Raw genomic sequence first — 26,190 nt, 5'->3', positions numbered from 1 at the left:
GGGTGCGGCTCATACAAATGGGCGTGGCAGTCGCCTGTTACTTAACATCCCACTCCCCACGCAGCCTGTATTCTTAAAAATCTTTGATTTCCTTCCAATCAAAAGTGTAAGCTCTTGATGAACTCTTGTTGATTCCTTCCAATCAAAAGTGTAAGCTCTTGATGAACTCTTGTTGGTTCCTTCCAATCAAAAGTGTAAGCTCTTGATGAACTCTTGTTGATTCCTTCCAATCAAAAGTGTAAGCTCTTGATGAACTCTTGTTGAATTCACTTATAATTCAGAGAGTGATTTCACTTTTAGGCACCTCTGTCTAAAAATGGAACTAACCCCAAACAGCCCTCAAAAATCATTCGGTTTTTTTGCAATCAAAAGTGTAAGCTCCTGCCTAAATCTTGATTTCACTCTAAATTCAGACAGTAATTTGAGACTTGATCCAAAGCTCAACCAGAGACTCCAGGAATAAGTTTACTCAAATGACAGGCTCTTCCATCCTACTAATTTCTTTTTCTTACAAGTACATGAGGCTTAGCCAAATAGCAGAGCCTGGCAAAAAATAAGGTCAACTCATTGTTGTTCCTCTCCACGGAAGTCTTTAGTAAAAGGCGAAAGACTTATGCGTATTGAAGAGAAACCAAAGTCAGTAGCACAATCAGGTGAAAGGCAGCCCTATATCCCTGTGGAACAAGTAATCCCTCTTGCGGTAGGGAGTGGTTGAGCTGCGGGTGTCCAAAGCCTAACCCATTTCCCAGCCCCCTTTCCTCAAAAAATCTATGATTTCTTTTCAATCAAAAATTGTAAGGCCCTCCTGAAATGTTGTTGGTTTACTGTGAATTCAGACAATCATTCAGTGATTTAACACTCCAGTGGTGAGTAAACAGGTCCATTGTTGGCAAAGAAGCTCAATCTTGGGGACCAACAGTAGTTCAAAGAGATGTGTGCAAGTGAAAAGCACTGGTTTTTCTTTGACACTAATATCAGTGGAGAGTGCGGACGCAGTCCCCAACTACCACAAAAACACTCTGAAAACTTCACACACAGGCTCAGGGCCACCACGGGAAGAGCATGCACGCAAGTACACACGTGCACGCACACACACACACACTCGGACTGAATGGGAGTCAATGGGAGCTTCCCCAGGGGAACCTCCTATTGGGCCCAAAATCTACAGTGGCCCCCCTGAGGGCCCCGGGAGGAGCTGGTCCAAATTTCAGCAGCCCAGCACCAACCAAGACAGAGTTGCAGGCAAAATCCAAACTCATTTCCCGGTTTGTAGTGGTCGGTTTCACAAATTCTTGGAGACCTGTCTTGGACTGACAGCCGCACTCTGCAAACTTCACACACAAGCTCAGGGCCACCATGGGTAGAGCATGCACACGAGCACACACGTGCAAGCTCCTGATGAACTCTTGTTGAATTCACTTTGAATTCAGACAGTGATTTCACTTTCAGGCACCTCTGTCCGAAAATGGAATCACCCAAAAACAAACCTCAAAAGTCATTGTTTTTTTTCAATCAAAAATTGTAAGGCCCTCCTGAAATGTTGTTGGTTTACTGTTAATTCAGACAATCACTCAGTGGTTTAACACTCCAGTGGTGAGTATACTGGTCCATTGTTGGCAAAGAGGCTCAATCTTGGGGACCAACAGTAGTTGAAAGAGATGTGTCCAAGTGGAAAGCACTGGTTTTTCTTTGACACTAATATCAGGGGAGAGCGCGGACGCAGTCCCCCACTACCACAAATTATGCAGTCGAGATTCCCACATTTGAGGAATTCGCAGTGGTCAACACAGCCGGAGTGCAATGGCTGAGCCTCGCCCTGGGTGAACCACCTTTGTGATCATGGTATCTCCCCTGCCAGGTAAGTATAAGTTGGTAGTGACAGAGACAGGAGTGGTATTCCCAAACAGAGCACTTGGGGTGACGGTTCCCAGATGGCACCGTCCTCACAGATCAGTGAATTTAAAATCAGTGATCAGTGTGAAATGCAAAATAAAGGCACAATTGATGAGTAAACATATCAGTTGCTTGCCAAAAGTCTCAGCCAGTTGAGACTTGTACACAGAGGCAAACCAACTACCTAGACTACACCAATGAATTGGGTCACCAGTTATTTTTTTCACAAGATAAAGGTTGCACCGTTCCCGGAAGTGCTGCAATACCGGGTCAATGCTTGGAGTGAGCAGAGCAAGCCCCTTTTTCATCTCCCAGAGCTAAAAATCGGCTTAATATGTAGTCCTCATATAGAGGACATATCAGATATTAAACTGATAAGAACAGATACTACACTTGATCTTAGCCAAAAGGCCGAGAAGCGATGACACATGAATGTTTGCCTCCAGACCCAACGGACTAGCGCATCTCTCAAATGTCGGGGTGCGGCTCATACAAATGGGCGTGGCAGTCGCCTGTTACTTAACATCCCACTCCCCACGCAGCCTGTATTCTTAAAAATCTTTGATTTCCTTCCAATCAAAAGTGTAAGCTCTTGATGAACTCTTGTTGATTCCTTCCAATCAAAAGTGTAAGCTCTTGATGAACTCTTGTTGATTCCTTCCAATCAAAAGTGTAAGCTCTTGATGAACTCTTGTTGAATTCACTTATAATTCAGAGAGTGATTTCACTTTTAGGCACCTCTGTCTAAAAATGGAACTAACCCCAAACAGCCCTCAAAAATCATTCGGTTTTTTTGCAATCAAAAGTGTAAGCTCCTGCCTAAATCTTGATTTCACTCTAAATTCAGACAGTAATTTGAGACTTGATCCAAAGCTCAACCAGAGACTCCAGGAATAAGTTTACTCAAATGACAGGCTCTTCCATCCTACTAATTTCTTTTTCTTACAAGTACATGAGGCTTAGCCAAATAGCAGAGCCTGGCAAAAAATAAGGTCAACTCATTGTTGTTCCTCTCCACGGAAGTCTTTAGTAAAAGGCGAAAGACTTATGCGTATTGAAGAGAAACCAAAGTCAGTAGCACAATCAGGTGAAAGGCAGCCCTATATCCCTGTGGAACAAGTAATCCCTCTTGCGGTAGGGAGTGGTTGAGCTGCGGGTGTCCAAAGCCTAACCCATTTCCCAGCCCCCTTTCCTCAAAAAATCTATGATTTCTTTTCAATCAAAAATTGTAAGGCCCTCCTGAAATGTTGTTGGTTTACTGTGAATTCAGACAATCATTCAGTGATTTAACACTCCAGTGGTGAGTAAACAGGTCCATTGTTGGCAAAGAAGCTCAATCTTGGGGACCAACAGTAGTTCAAAGAGATGTGTGCAAGTGAAAAGCACTGGTTTTTCTTTGACACTAATATCAGTGGAGAGTGCGGACGCAGTCCCCAACTACCACAAAAACACTCTGAAAACTTCACACACAGGCTCAGGGCCACCACGGGAAGAGCATGCACGCAAGTACACACGTGCACGCACACACACACACACTCGGACTGAATGGGAGTCAATGGGAGCTTCCCCAGGGGAACCTCCTATTGGGCCCAAAATCTACAGTGGCCCCCCTGAGGGCCCCGGGAGGAGCTGGTCCAAATTTCAGCAGCCCAGCACCAACCAAGACAGAGTTGCAGGCAAAATCCAAACTCATTTCCCGGTTTGTAGTGGTCGGTTTCACAAATTCTTGGAGACCTGTCTTGGACTGACAGCCGCACTCTGCAAACTTCACACACAAGCTCAGGGCCACCATGGGTAGAGCATGCACACGAGCACACACGTGCAAGCTCCTGATGAACTCTTGTTGAATTCACTTTGAATTCAGACAGTGATTTCACTTTCAGGCACCTCTGTCCGAAAATGGAATCACCCAAAAACAAACCTCAAAAGTCATTGATTTTTTTTCAATCAAAAATTGTAAGGCCCTCCTGAAATGTTGTTGGTTTACTGTTAATTCAGACAATCACTCAGTGGTTTAACACTCCAGTGGTGAGTATACTGGTCCATTGTTGGCAAAGAGGCTCAATCTTGGGGACCAACAGTAGTTGAAAGAGATGTGTCCAAGTGGAAAGCACTGGTTTTTCTTTGACACTAATATCAGGGGAGAGCGCGGACGCAGTCCCCCACTACCACAAATTATGCAGTCGAGATTCCCACATTTGAGGAATTCGCAGTGGTCAACACAGCCGGAGTGCAATGGCTGAGCCTTGCCCTGGGTGAACCACCTTTGTGATCATGGTATCTCCCCTGCCAGGTAAGTATAAGTTGGTAGTGACAGAGACAGGAGTGGTATTCCCAAACAGAGCACTTGGGGTGACGGTTCCCAGATGGCACCGTCCTCACAGATCAGTGAATTTAAAATCAGTGATCAGTGTGAAATGCAAAATAAAGGCACAATTGATGAGTAAACATATCAGTTGCTTGCCAAAAGTCTCAGCCAGTTGAGACTTGTACACAGAGGCAAACCAACTACCTAGACTACACCAATGAATTGGGTCACCAGTTATTTTTTTCACAAGATAAAGGTTGCACCGTTCCCGGAAGTGCTGCAATACCGGGTCAATGCTTGGAGTGAGCAGAGCAAGCCCCTTTTTCATCTCCCAGAGCTAAAAATCGGCTTAATATGTAGTCCTCATATAGAGGACATATCAGATATTAAACTGATAAGAACAGATACTACACTTGATCTTAGCCAAAAGGCCGAGAAGCGATGACACATGAATGTTTGCCTCCAGACCCAACGGACTAGCGCATCTCTCAAATGTCGGGGTGCGGCTCATACAAATGGGCGTGGCAGTCGCCTGTTACTTAACATCCCACTCCCCACGCAGCCTGTATTCTTAAAAATCTTTGATTTCCTTCCAATCAAAAGTGTAAGCTCTTGATGAACTCTTGTTGATTCCTTCCAATCAAAAGTGTAAGCTCTTGATGAACTCTTGTTGATTCCTTCCAATCAAAAGTGTAAGCTCTTGATTAACTCTTGTTGAATTCACTTCTAATTCAGAGAGTGATTTCACTTTTAGGCACCTCTGTCTTAAAATGGAACTAACCCCAAACAGCCCTCAAAAATCATTCGTTTTTTTGCAATCAAAAGTGTAAGCTCCGGCCTAAATCTTGATTTCACTCTAAATTCAGACAGTAATTTGAGACTTGATCCAAAGCTCAACCAGAGACTCCAGGAATAAGTTTACTCAAATGACAGGCTCTTCCATCCTACTAATTTCTTTTTCTTACAAGTACATGAGGCTTAGCCAAATAGCAGAGCCTGGCAAAAAATAAGGTCAACTCATTGTTGTTCCTCTCCACGGAAGTCTTTAGTAAAAGGCGAAAGACTTATGCGTATTGAAGAGAAACCAAAGTCAGTAGCACAATCAGGTGAAAGGCAGCCCTATATCCCTGTGGAACAAGTAATCCCTCTTGCGGTAGGGAGTGGTTGAGCTGCGGGTGTCCAAAGCCTAACCCATTTCCCAGCCCCCTTTCCTCAAAAAATCTATGATTTCTTTTCAATCAAAAATTGTAAGGCCCTCCTGAAATGTTGTTGGTTTACTGTGAATTCAGACAATCATTCAGTGATTTAACACTCCAGTGGTGAGTAAACAGGTCCATTGTTGGCAAAGAAGCTCAATCTTGGGGACCAACAGTAGTTCAAAGAGATGTGTGCAAGTTAAAAGCACTGGTTTTTCTTTGACACTAATATCAGTGGAGAGTGCGGACGCAGTCCCCAACTACCACAAAAACACTCTGAAAACTTCACACACAGGCTCAGGGCCACCACGGGAAGAGCATGCACGCAAGTACACACATGCACGCACACACACACACACTCGGACTGAATGGGAGTCAATGGGAGCTTCCCCAGGGGAACCTCCTATTGGGCCCAAAATCTACAGCCAGTTGAGACTTGTACACAGAGGCAAACCAACTACCTAGACTACACCAATGAATTGGGTCACCAGTTATTTTTTTCACAAGATAAAGGTTGCACCGTTCCCGGAAGTGCTGCAATACCGGGTCAATGCTTGGAGTGAGCAGAGCAAGCCCCTTTTTCATCTCCCAGAGCTAAAAATCGGCTTAATATGTAGTCCTCATATAGAGGACATATCAGATATTAAACTGATAAGAACAGATACTACACTTGATCTTAGCCAAAAGGCCGAGAAGCGATGACACATGAATGTTTGCCTCCAGACCCAACGGACTAGCGCATCTCTCAAATGTCGGGGTGCGGCTCATACAAATGGGCGTGGCAGTCGCCTGTTACTTAACATCCCACTCCCCACGCAGCCTGTATTCTTAAAAATCTTTGATTTCCTTCCAATCAAAAGTGTAAGCTCTTGATGAACTCTTGTTGATTCCTTCCAATCAAAAGTGTAAGCTCTTGATGAACTCTTGTTGATTCCTTCCAATCAAAAGTGTAAGCTCTTGATTAACTCTTGTTGAATTCACTTCTAATTCAGAGAGTGATTTCACTTTTAGGCACCTCTGTCTTAAAATGGAACTAACCCCAAACAGCCCTCAAAAATCATTCGTTTTTTTGCAATCAAAAGTGTAAGCTCCGGCCTAAATCTTGATTTCACTCTAAATTCAGACAGTAATTTGAGACTTGATCCAAAGCTCAACCAGAGACTCCAGGAATAAGTTTACTCAAATGACAGGCTCTTCCATCCTACTAATTTCTTTTTCTTACAAGTACATGAGGCTTAGCCAAATAGCAGAGCCTGGCAAAAAATAAGGTCAACTCATTGTTGTTCCTCTCCACGGAAGTCTTTAGTAAAAGGCGAAAGACTTATGCGTATTGAAGAGAAACCAAAGTCAGTAGCACAATCAGGTGAAAGGCAGCCCTATATCCCTGTGGAACAAGTAATCCCTCTTGCGGTAGGGAGTGGTTGAGCTGCGGGTGTCCAAAGCCTAACCCATTTCCCAGCCCCCTTTCCTCAAAAAATCTATGATTTCTTTTCAATCAAAAATTGTAAGGCCCTCCTGAAATGTTGTTGGTTTACTGTGAATTCAGACAATCATTCAGTGATTTAACACTCCAGTGGTGAGTAAACAGGTCCATTGTTGGCAAAGAAGCTCAATCTTGGGGACCAACAGTAGTTCAAAGAGATGTGTGCAAGTTAAAAGCACTGGTTTTTCTTTGACACTAATATCAGTGGAGAGTGCGGACGCAGTCCCCAACTACCACAAAAACACTCTGAAAACTTCACACACAGGCTCAGGGCCACCACGGGAAGAGCATGCACGCAAGTACACACATGCACGCACACACACACACACTCGGACTGAATGGGAGTCAATGGGAGCTTCCCCAGGGGAACCTCCTATTGGGCCCAAAATCTACAGTGGCCCCCCTGAGGGCCCCGGGAGGAGCTGGTCCAAATTTCAGCAGCCCAGCACCAACCAAGACAGAGTTGCAGGCAAAATCCAAACTCATTTCCCGGTTTGTAGTGGTCGGTTTCACAAATTCTTGGACTGACAGCCGCACTCTGCAAACTTCACACACAAGCTCAGGGCCACCATGGGTAGAGCATGCACACGAGCACACACGTGCAAGCTCCTGATGAACTCTTGTTGAATTCACTTTGAATTCAGACAGTGATTTCACTTTCAGGCACCTCTGTCCGAAAATGGAATCACCCAAAAACAAACCTCAAAAGTCATTGATTTTTTTTCAATCAAAAATTGTAAGGCCCTCCTGAAATGTTGTTGGTTTACTGTTAATTCAGACAATCACTCAGTGGTTTAACACTCCAGTGGTGAGTATACTGGTCCATTGTTGGCAAAGAGGCTCAATCTTGGGGACCAACAGTAGTTGAAAGAGATGTGTCCAAGTGGAAAGCACTGGTTTTTCTTTGACACTAATATCAGGGGAGAGCGCGGACGCAGTCCCCCACTACCACAAATTATGCAGTCGAGATTCCCACATTTGAGGAATTCGCAGTGGTCAACACAGCCGGAGTGCAATGGCTGAGCCTCGCCCTGGGTGAACCACCTTTGTGATCATGGTATCTCCCCTGCCAGGTAAGTATAAGTTGGTAGTGACAGAGACAGGAGTGGTATTCCCAAACAGAGCACTTGGGGTGACGGTTCCCAGATGGCACCGTCCTCACAGATCAGTGAATTTAAAATCAGTGATCAGTGTGAAATGCAAAATAAAGGCACAATTGATGAGTAAACATATCAGTTGCTTGCCAAAAGTCTCAGCCAGTTGAGACTTGTACACAGAGGCAAACCAACTACCTAGACTACACCAATGAATTGGGTCACCAGTTATTTTTTTCACAAGATAAAGGTTGCACCGTTCCCGGAAGTGCTGCAATACCGGGTCAATGCTTGGAGTGAGCAGAGCAAGCCCCTTTTTCATCTCCCAGAGCTAAAAATCGGCTTAATATGTAGTCCTCATATAGAGGACATATCAGATATTAAACTGATAAGAACAGATACTACACTTGATCTTAGCCAAAAGGCCGAGAAGCGATGACACATGAATGTTTGCCTCCAGACCCAACGGACTAGCGCATCTCTCAAATGTCGGGGTGCGGCTCATACAAATGGGCGTGGCAGTCGCCTGTTACTTAACATCCCACTCCCCACGCAGCCTGTATTCTTAAAAATCTTTGATTTCCTTCCAATCAAAAGTGTAAGCTCTTGATGAACTCTTGTTGATTCCTTCCAATCAAAAGTGTAAGCTCTTGATGAACTCTTGTTGATTCCTTCCAATCAAAAGTGTAAGCTCTTGATTAACTCTTGTTGAATTCACTTCTAATTCAGAGAGTGATTTCACTTTTAGGCACCTCTGTCTTAAAATGGAACTAACCCCAAACAGCCCTCAAAAATCATTCGTTTTTTTGCAATCAAAAGTGTAAGCTCCGGCCTAAATCTTGATTTCACTCTAAATTCAGACAGTAATTTGAGACTTGATCCAAAGCTCAACCAGAGACTCCAGGAATAAGTTTACTCAAATGACAGGCTCTTCCATCCTACTAATTTCTTTTTCTTACAAGTACATGAGGCTTAGCCAAATAGCAGAGCCTGGCAAAAAATAAGGTCAACTCATTGTTGTTCCTCTCCACGGAAGTCTTTAGTAAAAGGCGAAAGACTTATGCGTATTGAAGAGAAACCAAAGTCAGTAGCACAATCAGGTGAAAGGCAGCCCTATATCCCTGTGGAACAAGTAATCCCTCTTGCGGTAGGGAGTGGTTGAGCTGCGGGTGTCCAAAGCCTAACCCATTTCCCAGCCCCCTTTCCTCAAAAAATCTATGATTTCTTTTCAATCAAAAATTGTAAGGCCCTCCTGAAATGTTGTTGGTTTACTGTGAATTCAGACAATCATTCAGTGATTTAACACTCCAGTGGTGAGTAAACAGGTCCATTGTTGGCAAAGAAGCTCAATCTTGGGGACCAACAGTAGTTCAAAGAGATGTGTGCAAGTTAAAAGCACTGGTTTTTCTTTGACACTAATATCAGTGGAGAGTGCGGACGCAGTCCCCAACTACCACAAAAACACTCTGAAAACTTCACACACAGGCTCAGGGCCACCACGGGAAGAGCATGCACGCAAGTACACACATGCACGCACACACACACACACTCGGACTGAATGGGAGTCAATGGGAGCTTCCCCAGGGGAACCTCCTATTGGGCCCAAAATCTACAGTGGCCCCCCTGAGGGCCCCGGGAGGAGCTGGTCCAAATTTCAGCAGCCCAGCACCAACCAAGACAGAGTTGCAGGCAAAATCCAAACTCATTTCCCGGTTTGTAGTGGTCGGTTTCACAAATTCTTGGACTGACAGCCGCACTCTGCAAACTTCACACACAAGCTCAGGGCCACCATGGGTAGAGCATGCACACGAGCACACACGTGCAAGCTCCTGATGAACTCTTGTTGAATTCACTTTGAATTCAGACAGTGATTTCACTTTCAGGCACCTCTGTCCGAAAATGGAATCACCCAAAAACAAACCTCAAAAGTCATTGTTTTTTTTCAATCAAAAATTGTAAGGCCCTCCTGAAATGTTGTTGGTTTACTGTTAATTCAGACAATCACTCAGTGGTTTAACACTCCAGTGGTGAGTATACTGGTCCATTGTTGGCAAAGAGGCTCAATCTTGGGGACCAACAGTAGTTGAAAGAGATGTGTCCAAGTGGAAAGCACTGGTTTTTCTTTGACACTAATATCAGGGGAGAGCGCGGACGCAGTCCCCCACTACCACAAATTATGCAGTCGAGATTCCCACATTTGAGGAATTCGCAGTGGTCAACACAGCCGGAGTGCAATGGCTGAGCCTCGCCCTGGGTGAACCACCTTTGTGATCATGGTATCTCCCCTGCCAGGTAAGTATAAGTTGGTAGTGACAGAGACAGGAGTGGTATTCCCAAACAGAGCACTTGGGGTGACGGTTCCCAGATGGCACCGTCCTCACAGATCAGTGAATTTAAAATCAGTGATCAGTGTGAAATGCAAAATAAAGGCACAATTGATGAGTAAACATATCAGTTGCTTGCCAAAAGTCTCAGCCAGTTGAGACTTGTACACAGAGGCAAACCAACTACCTAGACTACACCAATGAATTGGGTCACCAGTTATTTTTTTCACAAGATAAAGGTTGCACCGTTCCCGGAAGTGCTGCAATACCGGGTCAATGCTTGGAGTGAGCAGAGCAAGCCCCTTTTTCATCTCCCAGAGCTAAAAATCGGCTTAATATGTAGTCCTCATATAGAGGACATATCAGATATTAAACTGATAAGAACAGATACTACACTTGATCTTAGCCAAAAGGCCGAGAAGCGATGACACATGAATGTTTGCCTCCAGACCCAACGGACTAGCGCATCTCTCAAATGTCGGGGTGCGGCTCATACAAATGGGCGTGGCAGTCGCCTGTTACTTAACATCCCACTCCCCACGCAGCCTGTATTCTTAAAAATCTTTGATTTCCTTCCAATCAAAAGTGTAAGCTCTTGATGAACTCTTGTTGATTCCTTCCAATCAAAAGTGTAAGCTCTTGATGAACTCTTGTTGATTCCTTCCAATCAAAAGTGTAAGCTCTTGATGAACTCTTGTTGATTCCTTCCAATCAAAAGTGTAAGCTCTTGATGAACTCTTGTTGATTCCTTCCAATCAAAAGTGTAAGCTCTTGATGAACTCTTGTTGAATTCACTTATAATTCAGAGAGTGATTTCACTTTTAGGCACCTCTGTCTAAAAATGGAACTAACCCCAAACAGCCCTCAAAAATCATTCGGTTTTTTTGCAATCAAAAGTGTAAGCTCCTGCCTAAATCTTGATTTCACTCTAAATTCAGACAGTAATTTGAGACTTGATCCAAAGCTCAACCAGAGACTCCAGGAATAAGTTTACTCAAATGACAGGCTCTTCCATCCTACTAATTTCTTTTTCTTACAAGTACATGAGGCTTAGCCAAATAGCAGAGCCTGGCAAAAAATAAGGTGAACTCATTGTTGTTCCTCTCCACGGAAGTCTTTAGTAAAAGGCGAAAGACTTATGCGTATTGAAGAGAAACCAAAGTCAGTAGCACAATCAGGTGAAAGGCAGCCCTATATCCCTGTGGAACAAGTAATCCCTCTTGCGGTAGGGAGTGGTTGAGCTGCGGGTGTCCAAAGCCTAACCCATTTCCCAGCCCCCTTTCCTCAAAAAATCTATGATTTCTTTTCAATCAAAAATTGTAAGGCCCTCCTGAAATGTTGTTGGTTTACTGTGAATTCAGACAATCATTCAGTGATTTAACACTCCAGTGGTGAGTAAACAGGTCCATTGTTGGCAAAGAAGCTCAATCTTGGGGACCAACAGTAGTTCAAAGAGATGTGTGCAAGTGAAAAGCACTGGTTTTTCTTTGACACTAATATCAGTGGAGAGTGCGGACGCAGTCCCCAACTACCACAAAAACACTCTGAAAACTTCACACACAGGCTCAGGGCCACCACGGGAAGAGCATGCACGCAAGTACACACGTGCACGCACACACACACACACTCGGACTGAATGGGAGTCAATGGGAGCTTCCCCAGGGGAACCTCCTATTGGGCCCAAAATCTACAGTGGCCCCCCTGAGGGCCCCGGGAGGAGCTGGTCCAAATTTCAGCAGCCCAGCACCAACCAAGACAGAGTTGCAGGCAAAATCCAAACTCATTTCCCGGTTTGTAGTGGTCGGTTTCACAAATTCTTGGAGACCTGTCTTGGACTGACAGCCGCACTCTGCAAACTTCACACACAAGCTCAGGGCCACCATGGGTAGAGCATGCACACGAGCACACACGTGCAAGCTCCTGATGAACTCTTGTTGAATTCACTTTGAATTCAGACAGTGATTTCACTTTCAGGCACCTCTGTCCGAAAATGGAATCACCCAAAAACAAACCTCAAAAGTCATTGATTTTTTTTCAATCAAAAATTGTAAGGCCCTCCTGAAATGTTGTTGGTTTACTGTTAATTCAGACAATCACTCAGTGGTTTAACACTCCAGTGGTGAGTATACTGGTCCATTGTTGGCAAAGAGGCTCAATCTTGGGGACCAACAGTAGTTGAAAGAGATGTGTCCAAGTGGAAAGCACTGGTTTTTCTTTGACACTAATATCAGGGGAGAGCGCGGACGCAGTCCCCCACTACCACAAATTATGCAGTCGAGATTCCCACATTTGAGGAATTCGCAGTGGTCAACACAGCCGGAGTGCAATGGCTGAGCCTCGCCCTGGGTGAACCACCTTTGTGATCATGGTATCTCCCCTGCCAGGTAAGTATAAGTTGGTAGTGACAGAGACAGGAGTGGTATTCCCAAACAGAGCACTTGGGGTGACGGTTCCCAGATGGCACCGTCCTCACAGATCAGTGAATTTAAAATCAGTGATCAGTGTGAAATGCAAAATAAAGGCACAATTGATGAGTAAACATATCAGTTGCTTGCCAAAAGTCTCAGCCAGTTGAGACTTGTACACAGAGGCAAACCAACTACCTAGACTACACCAATGAATTGGGTCACCAGTTATTTTTTTCACAAGATAAAGGTTGCACCGTTCCCGGAAGTGCTGCAATACCGGGTCAATGCTTGGAGTGAGCAGAGCAAGCCCCTTTTTCATCTCCCAGAGCTAAAAATCGGCTTAATATGTAGTCCTCATATAGAGGACATATCAGATATTAAACTGATAAGAACAGATACTACACTTGATCTTAGCCAAAAGGCCGAGAAGCGATGACACATGAATGTTTGCCTCCAGACCCAACGGACTAGCGCATCTCTCAAATGTCGGGGTGCGGCTCATACAAATGGGCGTGGCAGTCGCCTGTTACTTAACATCCCACTCCCCACGCAGCCTGTATTCTTAAAAATCTTTGATTTCCTTCCAATCAAAAGTGTAAGCTCTTGATGAACTCTTGTTGATTCCTTCCAATCAAAAGTGTAAGCTCTTGATGAACTCTTGTTGATTCCTTCCAATCAAAAGTGTAAGCTCTTGATGAACTCTTGTTGAATTCACTTATAATTCAGAGAGTGATTTCACTTTTAGGCACCTCTGTCTAAAAATGGAACTAACCCCAAACAGCCCTCAAAAATCATTCGGTTTTTTTGCAATCAAAAGTGTAAGCTCCTGCCTAAATCTTGATTTCACTCTAAATTCAGACAGTAATTTGAGACTTGATCCAAAGCTCAACCAGAGACTCCAGGAATAAGTTTACTCAAATGACAGGCTCTTCCATCCTACTAATTTCTTTTTCTTACAAGTACATGAGGCTTAGCCAAATAGCAGAGCCTGGCAAAAAATAAGGTCAACTCATTGTTGTTCCTCTCCACGGAAGTCTTTAGTAAAAGGCGAAAGACTTATGCGTATTGAAGAGAAACCAAAGTCAGTAGCACAATCAGGTGAAAGGCAGCCCTATATCCCTGTGGAACAAGTAATCCCTCTTGCGGTAGGGAGTGGTTGAGCTGCGGGTGTCCAAAGCCTAACCCATTTCCCAGCCCCCTTTCCTCAAAAAATCTATGATTTCTTTTCAATCAAAAATTGTAAGGCCCTCCTGAAATGTTGTTGGTTTACTGTGAATTCAGACAATCATTCAGTGATTTAACACTCCAGTGGTGAGTAAACAGGTCCATTGTTGGCAAAGAAGCTCAATCTTGGGGACCAACAGTAGTTCAAAGAGATGTGTGCAAGTTAAAAGCACTGGTTTTTCTTTGACACTAATATCAGTGGAGAGTGCGGACGCAGTCCCCAACTACCACAAAAACACTCTGAAAACTTCACACACAGGCTCAGGGCCACCACGGGAAGAGCATGCACGCAAGTACACACGTGCACGCACACACACACACACACTCGGACTGAATGGGAGTCAATGGGAGCTTCCCCAGGGGAACCTCCTATTGGGCCCAAAATCTACAGTGGCCCCCCTGAGGGCCCCGGGAGGAGCTGGTCCAAATTTCAGCAGCCCAGCACCAACCAAGACAGAGTTGCAGGCAAAATCCAAACTCATTTCCCGGTTTGTAGTGGTCGGTTTCACAAATTCTTGGACTGACAGCCGCACTCTGCAAACTTCACACACAAGCTCAGGGCCACCATGGGTAGAGCATGCACACGAGCACACACGTGCAAGCTCCTGATGAACTCTTGTTGAATTCACTTTGAATTCAGACAGTGATTTCACTTTCAGGCACCTCTGTCCGAAAATGGAATCACCCAAAAACAAACCTCAAAAGTCATTGATTTTTTTTCAATCAAAAATTGTAAGGCCCTCCTGAAATGTTGTTGGTTTACTGTTAATTCAGACAATCACTCAGTGGTTTAACACTCCAGTGGTGAGTATACTGGTCCATTGTTGGCAAAGAGGCTCAATCTTGGGGACCAACAGTAGTTGAAAGAGATGTGTCCAAGTGGAAAGCACTGGTTTTTCTTTGACACTAATATCAGGGGAGAGCGCGGACGCAGTCCCCCACTACCACAAATTATGCAGTCGAGATTCCCACATTTGAGGAATTCGCAGTGGTCAACACAGCCGGAGTGCAATGGCTGAGCCTCGCCCTGGGTGAACCACCTTTGTGATCATGGTATCTCCCCTGCCAGGTAAGTATAAGTTGGTAGTGACAGAGACAGGAGTGGTATTCCCAAACAGAGCACTTGGGGTGACGGTTCCCAGATGGCACCGTCCTCACAGATCAGTGAATTTAAAATCAGTGATCAGTGTGAAATGCAAAATAAAGGCACAATTGATGAGTAAACATATCAGTTGCTTGCCAAAAGTCTCAGCCAGTTGAGACTTGTACACAGAGGCAAACCAACTACCTAGACTACACCAATGAATTGGGTCACCAGTTATTTTTTTCACAAGATAAAGGTTGCACCGTTCCCGGAAGTGCTGCAATACCGGGTCAATGCTTGGAGTGAGCAGAGCAAGCCCCTTTTTCATCTCCCAGAGCTAAAAATCGGCTTAATATGTAGTCCTCATATAGAGGACATATCAGATATTAAACTGATAAGAACAGATACTACACTTGATCTTAGCCAAAAGGCCGAGAAGCGATGACACATGAATGTTTGCCTCCAGACCCAACGGACTAGCGCATCTCTCAAATGTCGGGGTGCGGCTCATACAAATGGGCGTGGCAGTCGCCTGTTACTTAACATCCCACTCCCCACGCAGCCTGTATTCTTAAAAATCTTTGATTTCCTTCCAATCAAAAGTGTAAGCTCTTGATGAACTCTTGTTGATTCCTTCCAATCAAAAGTGTAAGCTCTTGATGAACTCTTGTTGATTCCTTCCAATCAAAAGTGTAAGCTCTTGATTAACTCTTGTTGAATTCACTTCTAATTCAGAGAGTGATTTCACTTTTAGGCACCTCTGTCTTAAAATGGAACTAACCCCAAACAGCCCTCAAAAATCATTCGTTTTTTTGCAATCAAAAGTGTAAGCTCCGGCCTAAATCTTGATTTCACTCTAAATTCAGACAGTAATTTGAGACTTGATCCAAAGCTCAACCAGAGACTCCAGGAATAAGTTTACTCAAATGACAGGCTCTTCCATCCTACTAATTTCTTTTTCTTACAAGTACATGAGGCTTAGCCAAATAGCAGAGCCTGGCAAAAAATAAGGTCAACTCATTGTTGTTCCTCTCCACGGAAGTCTTTAGTAAAAGGCGAAAGACTTATGCGTATTGAAGAGAAACCAAAGTCAGTAGCACAATCAGGTGAAAGGCAGCCCTATATCCCTGTGGAACAAGTAATCCCTCTTGCGGTAGGGAGTGGTTGAGCTGCGGGTGTCCAAAGCCTAACCCATTTCCCAGCCCCCTTTCCTCAAAAAATCTATGATTTCTTTTCAATCAAAAATTGTAAGGCCCTCCTGAAATGTTGTTGGTTTACTGTGAATTCAGACAATCATTCAGTGATTTAACACTCCAGTGGTGAGTAAACAGGTCCATTGTTGGCAAAGAAGCTCAATCTTGGGGACCAACAGTAGTTCAAAGAGATGTGTGCAAGTTAAAAGCACTGGTTTTTCTTTGACACTAATATCAGTGGAGAGTGCGGACGCAGTCCCCAACTACCACAAAAACACTCTGAAAACTTCACACACAGGCTCAGGGCCACCACGGGAAGAGCATGCACGCAAGTACACACATGCACGCACACACACACACACTCGGACTGAATGGGAGTCAATGGGAGCTTCCCCAGGGGAACCTCCTATTGGGCCCAAAATCTACAGTGGCCCCCCTGAGGGCCCCGGGAGGAGCTGGTCCAAATTTCAGCAGCCCAGCACCAACCAAGACAGAGTTGCAGGCAAAATCCAAACTCATTTCCCGGTTTGTAGTGGTCGGTTTCACAAATTCTTGGACTGACAGCCGCACTCTGCAAACTTCACACACAAGCTCAGGGCCACCATGGGTAGAGCATGCACACGAGCACACACGTGCAAGCTCCTGATGAACTCTTGTTGAATTCACTTTGAATTCAGACAGTGATTTCACTTTCAGGCACCTCTGTCCGAAAATGGAATCACCCAAAAACAAACCTCAAAAGTCATTGTTTTTTTTCAATCAAAAATTGTAAGGCCCTCCTGAAATGTTGTTGGTTTACTGTTAATTCAGACAATCACTCAGTGGTTTAACACTCCAGTGGTGAGTATACTGGTCCATTGTTGGCAAAGAGGCTCAATCTTGGGGACCAACAGTAGTTGAAAGAGATGTGTCCAAGTGGAAAGCACTGGTTTTTCTTTGACACTAATATCAGGGGAGAGCGCGGACGCAGTCCCCCACTACCACAAATTATGCAGTCGAGATTCCCACATTTGAGGAATTCGCAGTGGTCAACACAGCCGGAGTGCAATGGCTGAGCCTCGCCCTGGGTGAACCACCTTTGTGATCATGGTATCTCCCCTGCCAGGTAAGTATAAGTTGGTAGTGACAGAGACAGGAGTGGTATTCCCAAACAGAGCACTTGGGGTGACGGTTCCCAGATGGCACCGTCCTCACAGATCAGTGAATTTAAAATCAGTGATCAGTGTGAAATGCAAAATAAAGGCACAATTGATGAGTAAACATATCAGTTGCTTGCCAAAAGTCTCAGCCAGTTGAGACTTGTACACAGAGGCAAACCAACTACCTAGACTACACCAATGAATTGGGTCACCAGTTATTTTTTTCACAAGATAAAGGTTGCACCGTTCCCGGAAGTGCTGCAATACCGGGTCAATGCTTGGAGTGAGCAGAGCAAGCCCCTTTTTCATCTCCCAGAGCTAAAAATCGGCTTAATATGTAGTCCTCATATAGAGGACATATCAGATATTAAACTGATAAGAACAGATACTACACTTGATCTTAGCCAAAAGGCCGAGAAGCGATGACACATGAATGTTTGCCTCCAGACCCAACGGACTAGCGCATCTCTCAAATGTCGGGGTGCGGCTCATACAAATGGGCGTGGCAGTCGCCTGTTACTTAACATCCCACTCCCCACGCAGCCTGTATTCTTAAAAATCTTTGATTTCCTTCCAATCAAAAGTGTAAGCTCTTGATGAACTCTTGTTGATTCCTTCCAATCAAAAGTGTAAGCTCTTGATGAACTCTTGTTGATTCCTTCCAATCAAAAGTGTAAGCTCTTGATGAACTCTTGTTGATTCCTTCCAATCAAAAGTGTAAGCTCTTGATGAACTCTTGTTGATTCCTTCCAATCAAAAGTGTAAGCTCTTGATGAACTCTTGTTGATTCCTTCCAATCAAAAGTGTAAGCTCTTGATGAACTCTTGTTGAATTCACTTATAATTCAGAGAGTGATTTCACTTTTAGGCACCTCTGTCTAAAAATGGAACTAACCCCAAACAGCCCTCAAAAATCATTCGGTTTTTTTGCAATCAAAAGTGTAAGCTCCTGCCTAAATCTTGATTTCACTCTAAATTCAGACAGTAATTTGAGACTTGATCCAAAGCTCAACCAGAGACTCCAGGAATAAGTTTACTCAAATGACAGGCTCTTCCATCCTACTAATTTCTTTTTCTTACAAGTACATGAGGCTTAGCCAAATAGCAGAGCCTGGCAAAAAATAAGGTCAACTCATTGTTGTTCCTCTCCACGGAAGTCTTTAGTAAAAGGCGAAAGACTTATGCGTATTGAAGAGAAACCAAAGTCAGTAGCACAATCAGGTGAAAGGCAGCCCTATATCCCTGTGGAACAAGTAATCCCTCTTGCGGTAGGGAGTGGTTGAGCTGCGGGTGTCCAAAGCCTAACCCATTTCCCAGCCCCCTTTCCTCAAAAAATCTATGATTTCTTTTCAATCAAAAATTGTAAGGCCCTCCTGAAATGTTGTTGGTTTACTGTGAATTCAGACAATCATTCAGTGATTTAACACTCCAGTGGTGAGTAAACAGGTCCATTGTTGGCAAAGAAGCTCAATCTTGGGGACCAACAGTAGTTCAAAGAGATGTGTGCAAGTGAAAAGCACTGGTTTTTCTTTGACACTAATATCAGTGGAGAGTGCGGACGCAGTCCCCAACTACCACAAAAACACTCTGAAAACTTCACACACAGGCTCAGGGCCACCACGGGAAGAGCATGCACGCAAGTACACACGTGCACGCACACACACACACACTCGGACTGAATGGGAGTCAATGGGAGCTTCCCCAGGGGAACCTCCTATTGGGCCCAAAATCTACAGTGGCCCCCCTGAGGGCCCCGGGAGGAGCTGGTCCAAATTTCAGCAGCCCAGCACCAACCAAGACAGAGTTGCAGGCAAAATCCAAACTCATTTCCCGGTTTGTAGTGGTCGGTTTCACAAATTCTTGGAGACCTGTCTTGGACTGACAGCCGCACTCTGCAAACTTCACACACAAGCTCAGGGCCACCATGGGTAGAGCATGCACACGAGCACACACGTGCAAGCTCCTGATGAACTCTTGTTGAATTCACTTTGAATTCAGACAGTGATTTCACTTTCAGGCACCTCTGTCCGAAAATGGAATCACCCAAAAACAAACCTCAAAAGTCATTGATTTTTTTTCAATCAAAAATTGTAAGGCCCTCCTGAAATGTTGTTGGTTTACTGTTAATTCAGACAATCACTCAGTGGTTTAACACTCCAGTGGTGAGTATACTGGTCCATTGTTGGCAAAGAGGCTCAATCTTGGGGACCAACAGTAGTTGAAAGAGATGTGTCCAAGTGGAAAGCACTGGTTTTTCTTTGACACTAATATCAGGGGAGAGCGCGGACGCAGTCCCCCACTACCACAAATTATGCAGTCGAGATTCCCACATTTGAGGAATTCGCAGTGGTCAACACAGCCGGAGTGCAATGGCTGAGCCTCGCCCTGGGTGAACCACCTTTGTGATCATGGTATCTCCCCTGCCAGGTAAGTATAAGTTGGTAGTGACAGAGACAGGAGTGGTATTCCCAAACAGAGCACTTGGGGTGACGGTTCCCAGATGGCACCGTCCTCACAGATCAGTGAATTTAAAATCAGTGATCAGTGTGAAATGCAAAATAAAGGCACAATTGATGAGTAAACATATCAGTTGCTTGCCAAAAGTCTCAGCCAGTTGAGACTTGTACACAGAGGCAAACCAACTACCTAGACTACACCAATGAATTGGGTCACCAGTTATTTTTTTCACAAGATAAAGGTTGCACCGTTCCCGGAAGTGCTGCAATACCGGGTCAATGCTTGGAGTGAGCAGAGCAAGCCCCTTTTTCATCTCCCAGAGCTAAAAATCGGCTTAATATGTAGTCCTCATATAGAGGACATATCAGATATTAAACTGATAAGAACAGATACTACACTTGATCTTAGCCAAAAGGCCGAGAAGCGATGACACATGAATGTTTGCCTCCAGACCCAACGGACTAGCGCATCTCTCAAATGTCGGGGTGCGGCTCATACAAATGGGCGTGGCAGTCGCCTGTTACTTAACATCCCACTCCCCACGCAGCCTGTATTCTTAAAAATCTTTGATTTCCTTCCAATCAAAAGTGTAAGCTCTTGATGAACTCTTGTTGATTCCTTCCAATCAAAAGTGTAAGCTCTTGATGAACTCTTGTTGATTCCTTCCAATCAAAAGTGTAAGCTCTTGATTAACTCTTGTTGAATTCACTTATAATTCAGAGAGTGATTTCACTTTTAGGCACCTCTGTCTTAAAATGGAACTAACCCCAAACAGCCCTCAAAAATCATTCGTTTTTTTGCAATCAAAAGTGTAAGCTCCGGCCTAAATCTTGATTTCACTCTAAATTCAGACAGTAATTTGAGACTTGATCCAAAGCTCAACCAGAGACTCCAGGAATAAGTTTACTCAAATGACAGGCTCTTCCATCCTACTAATTTCTTTTTCTTACAAGTACATGAGGCTTAGCCAAATAGCAGAGCCTGGCAAAAAATAAGGTCAACTCATTGTTGTTCCTCTCCACGGAAGTCTTTAGTAAAAGGCGAAAGACTTATGCGTATTGAAGAGAAACCAAAGTCAGTAGCACAATCAGGTGAAAGGCAGCCCTATATCCCTGTGGAACAAGTAATCCCTCTTGCGGTAGGGAGTGGTTGAGCTGCGGGTGTCCAAAGCCTAACCCATTTCCCAGCCCCCTTTCCTCAAAAAATCTATGATTTCTTTTCAATCAAAAATTGTAAGGCCCTCCTGAAATGTTGTTGGTTTACTGTGAATTCAGACAATCATTCAGTGATTTAACACTCCAGTGGTGAGTAAACAGGTCCATTGTTGGCAAAGAAGCTCAATCTTGGGGACCAACAGTAGTTCAAAGAGATGTGTGCAAGTTAAAAGCACTGGTTTTTCTTTGACACTAATATCAGTGGAGAGTGCGGACGCAGTCCCCAACTACCACAAAAACACTCTGAAAACTTCACACACAGGCTCAGGGCCACCACGGGAAGAGCATGCACGCAAGTACACACGTGCACGCACACACACACACACTCGGACTGAATGGGAGTCAATGGGAGCTTCCCCAGGGGAACCTCCTATTGGGCCCAAAATCTACAGTGGCCCCCCTGAGGGCCCCGGGAGGAGCTGGTCCAAATTTCAGCAGCCCAGCACCAACCAAGACAGAGTTGCAGGCAAAATCCAAACTCATTTCCCGGTTTGTAGTGGTCGGTTTCACAAATTCTTGGAGACCTGTCTTGGACTGACAGCCGCACTCTGCAAACTTCACACACAAGCTCAGGGCCACCATGGGTAGAGCATGCACACGAGCACACACGTGCAAGCTCCTGATGAACTCTTGTTGAATTCACTTTGAATTCAGACAGTGATTTCACTTTCAGGCACCTCTGTCCGAAAATGGAATCACCCAAAAACAAACCTCAAAAGTCATTGATTTTTTTTCAATCAAAAATTGTAAGGCCCTCCTGAAATGTTGTTGGTTTACTGTTAATTCAGACAATCACTCAGTGGTTTAACACTCCAGTGGTGAGTATACTGGTCCATTGTTGGCAAAGAGGCTCAATCTTGGGGACCAACAGTAGTTGAAAGAGATGTGTCCAAGTGGAAAGCACTGGTTTTTCTTTGACACTAATATCAGGGGAGAGCGCGGACGCAGTCCCCCACTACCACAAATTATGCAGTCGAGATTCCCACATTTGAGGAATTCGCAGTGGTCAACACAGCCGGAGTGCAATGGCTGAGCCTCGCCCTGGGTGAACCACCTTTGTGATCATGGTATCTCCCCTGCCAGGTAAGTATAAGTTGGTAGTGACAGAGACAGGAGTGGTATTCCCAAACAGAGCACTTGGGGTGACGGTTCCCAGATGGCACCGTCCTCACAGATCAGTGAATTTAAAATCAGTGATCAGTGTGAAATGCAAAATAAAGGCACAATTGATGAGTAAACATATCAGTTGCTTGCCAAAAGTCTCAGCCAGTTGAGACTTGTACACAGAGGCAAACCAACTACCTAGACTACACCAATGAATTGGGTCACCAGTTATTTTTTTCACAAGATAAAGGTTGCACCGTTCCCGGAAGTGCTGCAATACCGGGTCAATGCTTGGAGTGAGCAGAGCAAGCCCCTTTTTCATCTCCCAGAGCTAAAAATCGGCTTAATATGTAGTCCTCATATAGAGGACATATCAGATATTAAACTGATAAGAACAGATACTACACTTGATCTTAGCCAAAAGGCCGAGAAGCGATGACACATGAATGTTTGCCTCCAGACCCAACGGACTAGCGCATCTCTCAAATGTCGGGGTGCGGCTCATACAAATGGGCGTGGCAGTCGCCTGTTACTTAACATCCCACTCCCCACGCAGCCTGTATTCTTAAAAATCTTTGATTTCCTTCCAATCAAAAGTGTAAGCTCTTGATGAACTCTTGTTGATTCCTTCCAATCAAAAGTGTAAGCTCTTGATGAACTCTTGTTGATTCCTTCCAATCAAAAGTGTAAGCTCTTGATTAACTCTTGTTGAATTCACTTATAATTCAGAGAGTGATTTCACTTTTAGGCACCTCTGTCTTAAAATGGAACTAACCCCAAACAGCCCTCAAAAATCATTCGTTTTTTTGCAATCAAAAGTGTAAGCTCCGGCCTAAATCTTGATTTCACTCTAAATTCAGACAGTAATTTGAGACTTGATCCAAAGCTCAACCAGAGACTCCAGGAATAAGTTTACTCAAATGACAGGCTCTTCCATCCTACTAATTTCTTTTTCTTACAAGTACATGAGGCTTAGCCAAATAGCAGAGCCTGGCAAAAAATAAGGTCAACTCATTGTTGTTCCTCTCCACGGAAGTCTTTAGTAAAAGGCGAAAGACTTATGCGTATTGAAGAGAAACCAAAGTCAGTAGCACAATCAGGTGAAAGGCAGCCCTATATCCCTGTGGAACAAGTAATCCCTCTTGCGGTAGGGAGTGGTTGAGCTGCGGGTGTCCAAAGCCTAACCCATTTCCCAGCCCCCTTTCCTCAAAAAATCTATGATTTCTTTTCAATCAAAAATTGTAAGGCCCTCCTGAAATGTTGTTGGTTTACTGTGAATTCAGACAATCATTCAGTGATTTAACACTCCAGTGGTGAGTAAACAGGTCCATTGTTGGCAAAGAAGCTCAATCTTGGGGACCAACAGTAGTTCAAAGAGATGTGTGCAAGTTAAAAGCACTGGTTTTTCTTTGACACTAATATCAGTGGAGAGTGCGGACGCAGTCCCCAACTACCACAAAAACACTCTGAAAACTTCACACACAGGCTCAGGGCCACCACGGGAAGAGCATGCACGCAAGTACACACGTGCACGCACACACACACACACTCGGACTGAATGGGAGTCAATGGGAGCTTCCCCAGGGGAACCTCCTATTGGGCCCAAAATCTACAGTGGCCCCCCTGAGGGCCCCGGGAGGAGCTGGTCCAAATTTCAGCAGCCCAGCACCAACCAAGACAGAGTTGCAGGCAAAATCCAAACTCATTTCCCGGTTTGTAGTGGTCGGTTTCACAAATTCTTGGAGACCTGTCTTGGACTGACAGCCGCACTCTGCAAACTTCACACACAAGCTCAGGGCCACCATGGGTAGAGCATGCACACGAGCACACACGTGCAAGCTCCTGATGAACTCTTGTTGAATTCACTTTGAATTCAGACAGTGATTTCACTTTCAGGCACCTCTGTCCGAAAATGGAATCACCCAAAAACAAACCTCAAAAGTCATTGATTTTTTTTCAATCAAAAATTGTAAGGCCCTCCTGAAATGTTGTTGGTTTACTGTTAATTCAGACAATCACTCAGTGGTTTAACACTCCAGTGGTGAGTATACTGGTCCATTGTTGGCAAAGAGGCTCAATCTTGGGGACCAACAGTAGTTGAAAGAGATGTGTCCAAGTGGAAAGCACTGGTTTTTCTTTGACACTAATATCAGGGGAGAGCGCGGACGCAGTCCCCCACTACCACAAATTATGCAGTCGAGATTCCCACATTTGAGGAATTCGCAGTGGTCAACACAGCCGGAGTGCAATGGCTGAGCCTCGCCCTGGGTGAACCACCTTTGTGATCATGGTATCTCCCCTGCCAGGTAAGTATAAGTTGGTAGTGACAGAGACAGGAGTGGTATTCCCAAACAGAGCACTTGGGGTGACGGTTCCCAGATGGCACCGTCCTCACAGATCAGTGAATTTAAAATCAGTGATCAGTGTGAAATGCAAAATAAAGGCACAATTGATGAGTAAACATATCAGTTGCTTGCCAAAAGTCTCAGCCAGTTGAGACTTGTACACAGAGGCAAACCAACTACCTAGACTACACCAATGAATTGGGTCACCAGTTATTTTTTTCACAAGATAAAGGTTGCACCGTTCCCGGAAGTGCTGCAATACCGGGTCAATGCTTGGAGTGAGCAGAGCAAGCCCCTTTTTCATCTCCCAGAGCTAAAAATCGGCTTAATATGTAGTCCTCATATAGAGGACATATCAGATATTAAACTGATAAGAACAGATACTACACTTGATCTTAGCCAAAAGGCCGAGAAGCGATGACACATGAATGTTTGCCTCCAGACCCAACGGACTAGCGCATCTCTCAAATGTCGGGGTGCGGCTCATACAAATGGGCGTGGCAGTCGCCTGTTACTTAACATCCCACTCCCCACGCAGCCTGTATTCTTAAAAATCTTTGATTTCCTTCCAATCAAAAGTGTAAGCTCTTGATGAACTCTTGTTGATTCCTTCCAATCAAAAGTGTAAGCTCTTGATGAACTCTTGTTGATTCCTTCCAATCAAAAGTGTAAGCTCTTGATTAACTCTTGTTGAATTCACTTATAATTCAGAGAGTGATTTCACTTTTAGGCACCTCTGTCTTAAAATGGAACTAACCCCAAACAGCCCTCAAAAATCATTCGTTTTTTTGCAATCAAAAGTGTAAGCTCCGGCCTAAATCTTGATTTCACTCTAAATTCAGACAGTAATTTGAGACTTGATCCAAAGCTCAACCAGAGACTCCAGGAATAAGTTTACTCAAATGACAGGCTCTTCCATCCTACTAATTTCTTTTTCTTACAAGTACATGAGGCTTAGCCAAATAGCAGAGCCTGGCAAAAAATAAGGTCAACTCATTGTTGTTCCTCTCCACGGAAGTCTTTAGTAAAAGGCGAAAGACTTATGCGTATTGAAGAGAAACCAAAGTCAGTAGCACAATCAGGTGAAAGGCAGCCCTATATCCCTGTGGAACAAGTAATCCCTCTTGCGGTAGGGAGTGGTTGAGCTGCGGCTGTCCAAAGCCTAACCCATTTCCCAGCCCCCTTTCCTCAAAAAATCTATGATTTCTTTTCAATCAAAAATTGTAAGGCCCTCCTGAAATGTTGTTGGTTTACTGTGAATTCAGACAATCATTCAGTGATTTAACACTCCAGTGGTGAGTAAACAGGTCCATTGTTGGCAAAGAAGCTCAATCTTGGGGACCAACAGTAGTTCAAAGAGATGTGTGCAAGTTAAAAGCACTGGTTTTTCTTTGACACTAATATCAGTGGAGAGTGCGGACGCAGTCCCCAACTACCACAAAAACACTCTGAAAACTTCACACACAGGCTCAGGGCCACCACGGGAAGAGCATGCACGCAAGTACACACGTGCACGCACACACACACACACTCGGACTGAATGGGAGTCAATGGGAGCTTCCCCAGGGGAACCTCCTATTGGGCCCAAAATCTACAGTGGCCCCCCTGAGGGCCCCGGGAGGAGCTGGTCCAAATTTCAGCAGCCCAGCACCAACCAAGACAGAGTTGCAGGCAAAATCCAAACTCATTTCCCGGTTTGTAGTGGTCGGTTTCACAAATTCTTGG

The 26,190-nt window shown here is 44.6% G+C and overlaps 33 non-coding genes across 33 annotated transcripts; all 33 read right to left on the bottom strand.

The window, feature by feature from the left end:
• Nucleotides 1-524: 524 nt before the first annotated feature.
• On the bottom strand, nucleotides 525-640 carry LOC134104482 (U5 spliceosomal RNA). The gene has a single exon (XR_009941893.1). It is a non-coding gene; the product is annotated as a U5 spliceosomal RNA (small nuclear RNA).
• A 1,062-nt stretch (nucleotides 641-1,702) lies between these two features.
• On the bottom strand, nucleotides 1,703-1,866 carry LOC134104202 (U1 spliceosomal RNA). Its single transcript, XR_009941647.1, has one exon. It is a non-coding gene; the product is annotated as a U1 spliceosomal RNA (small nuclear RNA).
• Nucleotides 1,867-2,125: 259 nt separating this feature from the next.
• On the bottom strand, nucleotides 2,126-2,316 carry LOC134104335 (U2 spliceosomal RNA). Its single transcript, XR_009941769.1, has one exon. It is a non-coding gene; the product is annotated as a U2 spliceosomal RNA (small nuclear RNA).
• A 535-nt stretch (nucleotides 2,317-2,851) lies between these two features.
• LOC134104481 (U5 spliceosomal RNA) lies at nucleotides 2,852-2,967 on the bottom strand. The gene has a single exon (XR_009941892.1). It is a non-coding gene; the product is annotated as a U5 spliceosomal RNA (small nuclear RNA).
• Nucleotides 2,968-4,030: 1,063 nt separating this feature from the next.
• Nucleotides 4,031-4,194, bottom strand: LOC134104239 (U1 spliceosomal RNA). Its single transcript, XR_009941681.1, has one exon. It is a non-coding gene; the product is annotated as a U1 spliceosomal RNA (small nuclear RNA).
• Nucleotides 4,195-4,453: 259 nt separating this feature from the next.
• LOC134104334 (U2 spliceosomal RNA) lies at nucleotides 4,454-4,644 on the bottom strand. The gene has a single exon (XR_009941768.1). It is a non-coding gene; the product is annotated as a U2 spliceosomal RNA (small nuclear RNA).
• A 534-nt stretch (nucleotides 4,645-5,178) lies between these two features.
• LOC134104480 (U5 spliceosomal RNA) lies at nucleotides 5,179-5,294 on the bottom strand. The gene has a single exon (XR_009941891.1). It is a non-coding gene; the product is annotated as a U5 spliceosomal RNA (small nuclear RNA).
• Nucleotides 5,295-5,906: 612 nt separating this feature from the next.
• Nucleotides 5,907-6,097, bottom strand: LOC134104333 (U2 spliceosomal RNA). Its single transcript, XR_009941767.1, has one exon. It is a non-coding gene; the product is annotated as a U2 spliceosomal RNA (small nuclear RNA).
• Nucleotides 6,098-6,631: 534 nt separating this feature from the next.
• On the bottom strand, nucleotides 6,632-6,747 carry LOC134104479 (U5 spliceosomal RNA). The gene has a single exon (XR_009941890.1). It is a non-coding gene; the product is annotated as a U5 spliceosomal RNA (small nuclear RNA).
• Nucleotides 6,748-7,797: 1,050 nt separating this feature from the next.
• On the bottom strand, nucleotides 7,798-7,961 carry LOC134104201 (U1 spliceosomal RNA). Its single transcript, XR_009941646.1, has one exon. It is a non-coding gene; the product is annotated as a U1 spliceosomal RNA (small nuclear RNA).
• A 259-nt stretch (nucleotides 7,962-8,220) lies between these two features.
• LOC134104332 (U2 spliceosomal RNA) lies at nucleotides 8,221-8,411 on the bottom strand. Its single transcript, XR_009941766.1, has one exon. It is a non-coding gene; the product is annotated as a U2 spliceosomal RNA (small nuclear RNA).
• A 534-nt stretch (nucleotides 8,412-8,945) lies between these two features.
• LOC134104478 (U5 spliceosomal RNA) lies at nucleotides 8,946-9,061 on the bottom strand. Its single transcript, XR_009941889.1, has one exon. It is a non-coding gene; the product is annotated as a U5 spliceosomal RNA (small nuclear RNA).
• A 1,049-nt stretch (nucleotides 9,062-10,110) lies between these two features.
• LOC134104199 (U1 spliceosomal RNA) lies at nucleotides 10,111-10,274 on the bottom strand. Its single transcript, XR_009941645.1, has one exon. It is a non-coding gene; the product is annotated as a U1 spliceosomal RNA (small nuclear RNA).
• A 259-nt stretch (nucleotides 10,275-10,533) lies between these two features.
• On the bottom strand, nucleotides 10,534-10,724 carry LOC134104331 (U2 spliceosomal RNA). The gene has a single exon (XR_009941765.1). It is a non-coding gene; the product is annotated as a U2 spliceosomal RNA (small nuclear RNA).
• Nucleotides 10,725-11,347: 623 nt separating this feature from the next.
• Nucleotides 11,348-11,463, bottom strand: LOC134104400 (U5 spliceosomal RNA). The gene has a single exon (XR_009941819.1). It is a non-coding gene; the product is annotated as a U5 spliceosomal RNA (small nuclear RNA).
• Nucleotides 11,464-12,526: 1,063 nt separating this feature from the next.
• LOC134104197 (U1 spliceosomal RNA) lies at nucleotides 12,527-12,690 on the bottom strand. The gene has a single exon (XR_009941643.1). It is a non-coding gene; the product is annotated as a U1 spliceosomal RNA (small nuclear RNA).
• Nucleotides 12,691-12,949: 259 nt separating this feature from the next.
• On the bottom strand, nucleotides 12,950-13,140 carry LOC134104330 (U2 spliceosomal RNA). Its single transcript, XR_009941764.1, has one exon. It is a non-coding gene; the product is annotated as a U2 spliceosomal RNA (small nuclear RNA).
• Nucleotides 13,141-13,675: 535 nt separating this feature from the next.
• LOC134104476 (U5 spliceosomal RNA) lies at nucleotides 13,676-13,791 on the bottom strand. The gene has a single exon (XR_009941888.1). It is a non-coding gene; the product is annotated as a U5 spliceosomal RNA (small nuclear RNA).
• Nucleotides 13,792-14,843: 1,052 nt separating this feature from the next.
• Nucleotides 14,844-15,007, bottom strand: LOC134104196 (U1 spliceosomal RNA). Its single transcript, XR_009941642.1, has one exon. It is a non-coding gene; the product is annotated as a U1 spliceosomal RNA (small nuclear RNA).
• A 259-nt stretch (nucleotides 15,008-15,266) lies between these two features.
• Nucleotides 15,267-15,457, bottom strand: LOC134104327 (U2 spliceosomal RNA). The gene has a single exon (XR_009941762.1). It is a non-coding gene; the product is annotated as a U2 spliceosomal RNA (small nuclear RNA).
• Nucleotides 15,458-15,991: 534 nt separating this feature from the next.
• Nucleotides 15,992-16,107, bottom strand: LOC134104475 (U5 spliceosomal RNA). The gene has a single exon (XR_009941887.1). It is a non-coding gene; the product is annotated as a U5 spliceosomal RNA (small nuclear RNA).
• Nucleotides 16,108-17,156: 1,049 nt separating this feature from the next.
• On the bottom strand, nucleotides 17,157-17,320 carry LOC134104195 (U1 spliceosomal RNA). The gene has a single exon (XR_009941641.1). It is a non-coding gene; the product is annotated as a U1 spliceosomal RNA (small nuclear RNA).
• Nucleotides 17,321-17,579: 259 nt separating this feature from the next.
• LOC134104326 (U2 spliceosomal RNA) lies at nucleotides 17,580-17,770 on the bottom strand. The gene has a single exon (XR_009941761.1). It is a non-coding gene; the product is annotated as a U2 spliceosomal RNA (small nuclear RNA).
• Nucleotides 17,771-18,437: 667 nt separating this feature from the next.
• Nucleotides 18,438-18,553, bottom strand: LOC134104474 (U5 spliceosomal RNA). Its single transcript, XR_009941886.1, has one exon. It is a non-coding gene; the product is annotated as a U5 spliceosomal RNA (small nuclear RNA).
• Nucleotides 18,554-19,616: 1,063 nt separating this feature from the next.
• On the bottom strand, nucleotides 19,617-19,780 carry LOC134104194 (U1 spliceosomal RNA). Its single transcript, XR_009941640.1, has one exon. It is a non-coding gene; the product is annotated as a U1 spliceosomal RNA (small nuclear RNA).
• Nucleotides 19,781-20,039: 259 nt separating this feature from the next.
• LOC134104325 (U2 spliceosomal RNA) lies at nucleotides 20,040-20,230 on the bottom strand. The gene has a single exon (XR_009941760.1). It is a non-coding gene; the product is annotated as a U2 spliceosomal RNA (small nuclear RNA).
• A 534-nt stretch (nucleotides 20,231-20,764) lies between these two features.
• LOC134104473 (U5 spliceosomal RNA) lies at nucleotides 20,765-20,880 on the bottom strand. The gene has a single exon (XR_009941885.1). It is a non-coding gene; the product is annotated as a U5 spliceosomal RNA (small nuclear RNA).
• Nucleotides 20,881-21,943: 1,063 nt separating this feature from the next.
• Nucleotides 21,944-22,107, bottom strand: LOC134104193 (U1 spliceosomal RNA). Its single transcript, XR_009941639.1, has one exon. It is a non-coding gene; the product is annotated as a U1 spliceosomal RNA (small nuclear RNA).
• Nucleotides 22,108-22,366: 259 nt separating this feature from the next.
• On the bottom strand, nucleotides 22,367-22,557 carry LOC134104324 (U2 spliceosomal RNA). The gene has a single exon (XR_009941759.1). It is a non-coding gene; the product is annotated as a U2 spliceosomal RNA (small nuclear RNA).
• Nucleotides 22,558-23,091: 534 nt separating this feature from the next.
• Nucleotides 23,092-23,207, bottom strand: LOC134104471 (U5 spliceosomal RNA). The gene has a single exon (XR_009941883.1). It is a non-coding gene; the product is annotated as a U5 spliceosomal RNA (small nuclear RNA).
• Nucleotides 23,208-24,270: 1,063 nt separating this feature from the next.
• On the bottom strand, nucleotides 24,271-24,434 carry LOC134104192 (U1 spliceosomal RNA). The gene has a single exon (XR_009941638.1). It is a non-coding gene; the product is annotated as a U1 spliceosomal RNA (small nuclear RNA).
• A 259-nt stretch (nucleotides 24,435-24,693) lies between these two features.
• On the bottom strand, nucleotides 24,694-24,884 carry LOC134104323 (U2 spliceosomal RNA). The gene has a single exon (XR_009941758.1). It is a non-coding gene; the product is annotated as a U2 spliceosomal RNA (small nuclear RNA).
• Nucleotides 24,885-25,418: 534 nt separating this feature from the next.
• On the bottom strand, nucleotides 25,419-25,534 carry LOC134104470 (U5 spliceosomal RNA). The gene has a single exon (XR_009941882.1). It is a non-coding gene; the product is annotated as a U5 spliceosomal RNA (small nuclear RNA).
• Between the last annotated feature and the right edge of the window lie 656 nt (nucleotides 25,535-26,190).

The sequence above is a fragment of the Pungitius pungitius genome, chromosome 14 (assembly GCF_949316345.1).
Source record: "Pungitius pungitius chromosome 14, fPunPun2.1, whole genome shotgun sequence".
NCBI lineage: Eukaryota > Metazoa > Chordata > Actinopteri > Perciformes > Gasterosteidae > Pungitius > Pungitius pungitius.
This window is presented reverse-complemented; position numbering and strand designations above follow the sequence as displayed.